The sequence below is a fragment of the Ipomoea nil genome, unplaced genomic scaffold (assembly GCF_001879475.1).
Source record: "Ipomoea nil cultivar Tokyo-kokei standard unplaced genomic scaffold, Asagao_1.1 scaffold2782, whole genome shotgun sequence".
Lineage (NCBI taxonomy): Eukaryota > Viridiplantae > Streptophyta > Magnoliopsida > Solanales > Convolvulaceae > Ipomoea > Ipomoea nil.
In genome coordinates this window covers 228565-235513 of record NW_017619210.1, presented here as the reverse complement: position 1 = coordinate 235513, position 6949 = coordinate 228565, and positions in this window count along the sequence as shown.

The following is a 6949-nucleotide window of genomic DNA, read 5'->3' as shown; positions in this document are numbered from 1 at the left end:
ATAAATGTTGAATTAAATTTTTCCGGCCAAATTTGGTAGGCAATTTGGCCGGAGTGACCAAAATTGACAAAAATTACATACTCAAGGTACTAAATTGATAATTTTAAAAGTTAGGTGCTAAAATTAACAATGCCCCTATAATCGTGTGACCAAAATTGAAATTTTCTCAAATGTTAATTTAGTACTTTGACTATGCAATTTCTATCAATTTTGGTCACGCCGGCCAAATTGCTGGCCAAATCTCACCGGAAAATCTTAAACATTTTTTAATTTTTTATTTAGGGGGGCAAAACAGTCATTTACGTTAAAAAAAATTAAAAAATTATTTACTTCTTCTTCTTCCACAACACCTTCTGGAAGCCGTCGGAGTTCAAGTGCCAAGACCGGTCGGCGGTGTTGGTGTCCGACAAGAGGAGTTGCTCCTCGGAGGCGCCGTGATCGTCGAAGTCGATACTTACCGCCTCCACCATTCGAACAACAACTGAACCTTACTTTCTCACCTTCTCGTCGAAGTTCTCGCCGGCATTCGAACAGCAAAAAGGAATTCATCGTCGAAGTTCTCGCCGGCCAAATCGAACAGCAACTGAACCTTACTTTCTCACCTTCTCGTCGAAGTTCTCGCCGGCATTCGAACAGCAAAAAGGAATTCATCGTCAAAGTTCTCGCCGGCCAAATCGAACAGCAATTGAACCTTACTTTCTCACCTTCTCGTCGAAGTTCTCGCCGGCATTCGAACAGCAAAAAGGAATTCATCGTCGAAGTTCTCGCCGGCCAAATCGAACAGCAACTGAACCTTACTTTCTCACCTTCTCCTTATGCCTTTGTGAATGGAATCGAAATTGTGTCCATGCCGTCTGATTTATACTTCAGAGGCGACAATAATAATTATCCGATAATAAGTGATGTCCATTTTGATAACTCCACAGCCATGGAAACTCCGTACAGGCTGAACGTTGGGGGGAGGCTCCTGACGTAGATTACACTTCGGTGAGGGTCATGGACAAAAGTAATAGAAACGCCCTTTTTGGCTGTTCCCTGTTGATGCCGGCGACGAGGGGAAGGCTGTCGGAGGAGGGGAAGGATGTCGGAGAAGAGAAGGATGTTTAAATAACATGAAATGACACTTTTGCCCTTTTTATTTAAAATGTTTAAGTTTTTTCGGTGAGATTTGGCCGGCAATTTGGCCGGCATGACCAAAATTGATAGAAATTGCATAGTCGGAGTACTAAATTAACATTTTTGAAAGTCAAGTGTTGCAATTAACACAAGTGCAATAGTCAGTGGACCAAAATTGAAATTTTCTCTTAAAATACATATGTGAAAAAAGGAAAATAATTTTAAAAAGCATTAAGATGTGAAAAGAAATTTAGAATCAAACTGTATTTTACATTTAAAAAAAAAAAGTATTCGTCTCATCAAGTCCAATTGATAGGCATATGAAGGACAAATATGTAATTTTTCTATATAAAGAGTAATAAATATACTATTATATATGTATTCACTTTTGCCTACCAAATATGATTGTATTGAAAATTAAAGTAGAATGATTACACTATCAATTCAACTGGCATGCTATGTTAGATAATTAATTGCGCATCAAGGAAGAATTTTATATAAATAATTTAGCACAAAAAATAATTTGAACCAAATATTTAAGATTGACTTTAATAAAAGTATCTCTTGACATATCAAGTATTGGAGTTGGCGATGCAGTAGAAGGATCATTAATTGATAAAGCTTTTGTTACTGGCTAAGACAGGACATGACTGTCTTGAAGGATCACAATTTGCTAATAAAAAATGTAGAACATTTTCAAATTACAGACATAAACCCGTAGTGTATTTCATATGTTATAGACTGCCTTTTAAAAACACGTTCAATTGTCTTATATATAATATCAATGAACAAAATTCAAGGTGAATACATTATTGAATTTTAGATATTTTTTTAAATACAAATAAAGTTGCAATCATAAATAATTCTATGATATTTTTATAAGGGTTGTTCATCAATTTTTTTTTCTATAAGGGGATATCCTACATATATACACTATTTGCCTCAACTAAAATTCAAACTTTACACCTCCCACTTAAAGGAGCAACCCAATATCAGTGGACTACAAGCCACTTGGTCATTGAATTTATTTAAAAATCCTTACTTGTAATAGTAAGGTACAATTAATAAAATAATTACATGAAACATGTTATAAAAAAATTCCAATGTAATGTTTAATTTTAGACTATTTTAATATATATATTATTTAAAATGATATGCATTTGATAGTTCGGTTCTTGTCATATTTAAAAAGATTTACAATCATAATTATGGTATAATAATATATCGCTCTATATATATTAAATATTAATTTTGTTAAGTATTGTAATATTATGTTGACTATTTCAAATTTCAAATTAATTTTTTTTTTTTTGTCTACAATGAGCAGGAAAATGGCACTTTTGTTTTAATATTATTATTATTATTATTATTATTATTATTATTATATAAAAATAAAAATAAGATAGACAACAACAACAACAACAACAACAACAACAACAAAACAAAGAAATGTAAGATCTAAGAAGCCCACATTGAAAAAAATGTGAAGAGAGGCGATGAGCTACTCTATAAAGAGGGGCTCAACACTCCTCTTCCCTTTACCCATCAGATGATCCCACATTGGATGGGCAAAGGGAAAGGAACCTAAGGCTCCTTGATTAACAATTAAAAAAAAAATTGTTTTTAAGATTTCTTAGAGCGTCTTGAAGAAAAAATTTTCACCAAAACGCCTTCCGTAGCTCCAACCCATTGTTTACGAAGCGGTCTTTGGTCTTTTCAGAATTTTAACATGGTTAAAACCCTGAAAATGGCGAATTCGTCATTTACCAAGCAAGACAATTTCATGAGGATGTTCTTAATATAATCACGGCATAATATTCACTATCTGACGTAGGGGTGTAAATGAGCCAAGCTGCTTGCGAGTCGCTCGTGAGCGGCTCGGTCAACGCTCGGCTCGAACTCGGTCAAAATCGAGCTCGGCTCGAGCTCGAGCAGCTCGTGGATTAAACGAGCACGAGCCGAGCTTAGGTATTGTAGGCTCGCGGCTCGACGAGCCGTTCACGAGCCTTATAATATATTATATAATATATAATATATAATATATAATATAATTATATTATATTTAGTATATAAAAAATAATAATTAGGGGAGGGAAATTAAAATACTTTAATAATTATGTATGGATAAAAATAATAAAACAAAGTAGTTTAAATTTTAAATCAAACAGGTCAAATTTGAGATTAAAATTGAGCTCAAATTGGAACCTAAACTCGAGCTCGAGCTCGAGCACCTCGACAATTGCCGAGCTCGAGCTCGAGCATCAGTTCACAAGCTCGAACGAGCTCGAGCTCGAGCTCGAGCAGTGCTATCATTAACGAGCACGAGCATGAGCCTACCCAGGCTCGGGCTCGGCTCGGCTCGTTTACACCCCTAATCTGACGTGAAATTGATTTTAAAAAAAAAAGACTTTATTTTCATAAATTACTCATGAATAGATAAGGAAAATTCTATTCACACCACATATTTTGCTATTTGCACCACCTCAATTAATGTGGTCAAAGAGTAATATATATTATTCATTTTTTTTAACAATTTCAACATATTAACTAAAAAAAAAAAAAAAAAAAAAAAAAAAAAAAAAAAAAAAACAATCCATCACCTTCTCCGGTGAGAAGGCAGCCCAGTGGGTTGGCTGCCTTCTCCCCGAGTCGAAAATTCGCATGCAACCTCGAGATTTAGGTTCACTTGATCACCTAGTATTATATATGACTATACCTTTTTTGCCTGGTTTGGTTCTAAATTTTTAATAATAATAATAATAATAATAATAATAATAATAATAATAATAATAATAATAATAATAATAATAATAATAATAATAATAATAATAATAATAATAATAATCATCATAATATATTATTATTATTATTATTATTATTATTATTAATGTTGTAAATTGTTTGTAATAGTACAGATAATTTTGTTTCTTTTTGAATGTAAACTAGATTTCTTCATCTAGTTTTTTAAAGAGAATAGTAATTAATTATAATCATAAATAGTGGGCAAGATATTATAAAATGTTAAGTAGAGTATTAAGGCGTGAATGATTACATGCATGTATACCAACAAATTTAAAAAAAAAAAAAACAAAAAAACAAAAAAACAAAAAAAAAAAAAAACAAAAACAAAAACAGAAATTAAATATACGTACTAATTAAAGCACAATATATACAAACATGTTGTTGCTTACGTGCTTACAAGTTAGTAATAATAATAATAATAATAATAATAATAATAATAATAATAATAATAATAATAATAATAATAATAATAATAATAATAATAATAATAATAATAATAATAATAATAATAATAATAATAATAATAATAACAATAACAATATAGTCCAATGATGCTATTAGTCAACATGCATATATATATAAATCAATATGGAGCTCTGATCTGCGTATGAATTTTGTTTTACTGTTTCTGTAGACAATTCGCATGCAACATCGAGATTTAGGTTCACTTGATCATCATCTTTAGTTCTATTGTCATCATAAAGTTCGATTACATTTTTGTCCTAAACAAACAAACAAATAACAACTCTTAATATATAAATACAAAATAATATATTCGATATTGATATATTAAAGCAATAAATTTCTAATCAAAAATAAATATACGTACTTAAATTTCTAAATAATATATAAAAGCAATGAATATATAAATAATATGTAAGTTCAATTCAATTTACTTAAGTTCACACACACACACACACACACACACACACACACACACACACACACACACATATATATATATATATATATATATATATATATATATATATATATATATATATATATGAAAGCAATGAACATATATGAAAGCAATAAACTTAAACTTAAATGTCTTAATAATATATAAAAGCAATGAACAAATATACATAAGTTCAATTGTAACATTTCAGTAACAATTCAAATAAAAAAAATTAAAATACCTCATAATGTTGTTGATTTTGATTTTGATCATTGTAACTAAGAAATTGGCTTTGATTTTGATCGTTGTAGCTAAAAAATCTTCTATCCAACCGTCCATAGCTTATAGATTGTATGAGACATATATATCACACACACACACTACATATATATAGAGTCATTTGATTCCAATTTGTATTCCCTGCCGTCCAAATACCAGTAATTTCATCTCACAAATATCAATATTAACTAAAAAAAATATGAATTGAAATTATAAATTTAAAAAAATATGTATTGAAATTAGAAAGTTAAAAAATCTATGTATTGAAATCAAAAATTTAAAATTAATATATATTGAAAAAAAAAAGAAGAAGAAGAATTGTAACGGTAGAGAAGGCAAGGAGGCGGGAAAAAAAAAAAGAAAAAAAAAAAAAGAAAAGGAGATCACGCGACGTCACCTTCTCCGGTGAGAAGGCGAGGAACTGTCTGCTTCTACCTGGGTTGTCTTCTCCGGTGAGAAGGCATGTCCAACGCCTTCTCATCGGAGAAGGCGATGGTTTCCTTCTTTTTTTTTTCTTTTTTTTTTTTTAATGAATTAAATTTTAAATTAATTAATTATTAGTTTAATCTAATAAATGCAGTTTGACTAGGTGGTGCAAATAGCATTTTGACCACCCATTAGGCTATATGCACCACCTATCTATTTATTATAAAATACCACTTTTTTATACTTTCAATATACTTTATACCCTATTTTGATTAAAGGATGGTGCAAATAACAACACCCATAGATAAATCTACTATAAATTAATAATGAATCTACATATTAATTAAATATTTTAAAAACAATATCTAACAAAATAATAACACATCACTCTAATGAAAACATAAACTAAAAATAGTGCAAGTAGTTTTAAATTTTAACAAAATTTGTCAATTAAGTTCTGTTGGTCCCAAAAGATATAGGGTAAAAGTCTAGAGGGGGAGGATGAATAGACTTTTAAACTTTTTAGCACAACACAACAATTGCTAAGGCAACAGAGAAATCAAGACTCTTAACTAGATTGTTAGAGTCTGGTGCACAACGAAAATAATAAATGATATGGTGTGTGTGTATTTGTGTCAAGTTTATCCTCGTGAGAAGCAAGCAAGAGCAGTAAGTAAAGAAAACGGTAAAGAACACAAGGCAATTTACAGTGATTCGGATGTGGTGTAATCCTCCTACTCCACTTGCTCTTATCTCCAAGAGCAATTCACTATATCCACCACTACTTGGTTCCTAGATACAATGAATTCCGTGATCTAGTGCTTTGATCACCAAGCCCGCACTAATCACGCCCAGTGCCACCAACACTGCTGCTTCGGGTTTCACGTCGCCACGCTACTTTCCCAGGATTTCACGACTCCGCATTACTTTCCCCCCGTCTTCTACACTCCGGTAGAAACGCTCCTTCCGTGATCTAGTGCTTTGATCACAAAGCCCGCACTAATCATGCCCAATGTCTCCGGCACTGCTGCTTCGGATGTCACAACTCCGTGTGACAATCTAGGATTTCACAACTCCGTGCTACTTTCCCACTTTCTCTTGTTTTGCTCCAAAACAAGTTTGCATTGCTTCCAACTTCGAGACTATCTTCAATGATGCGCTTAGTCTCTTGTAGTTGATGAAGATTCTAACACTCTTGGATATTTCTTTTGTAAGCACTGTATCACTCTGAGTGTTTATCTCACTAATAATATATCAATTTAAGCTCTTGAGATGGAAAGCTCTTTTGATTTTCGTATGCTCTGTTTAGCTCTGTTCTTTTTGCTTCTTGCCTCTACATCTTTTTATAGTTATAGCTCGTAATGAGAATCTGTCCGTTGGAAAGAAACATTCTGGGGTAGATCACGCCTCTTGGGATTTCTATCT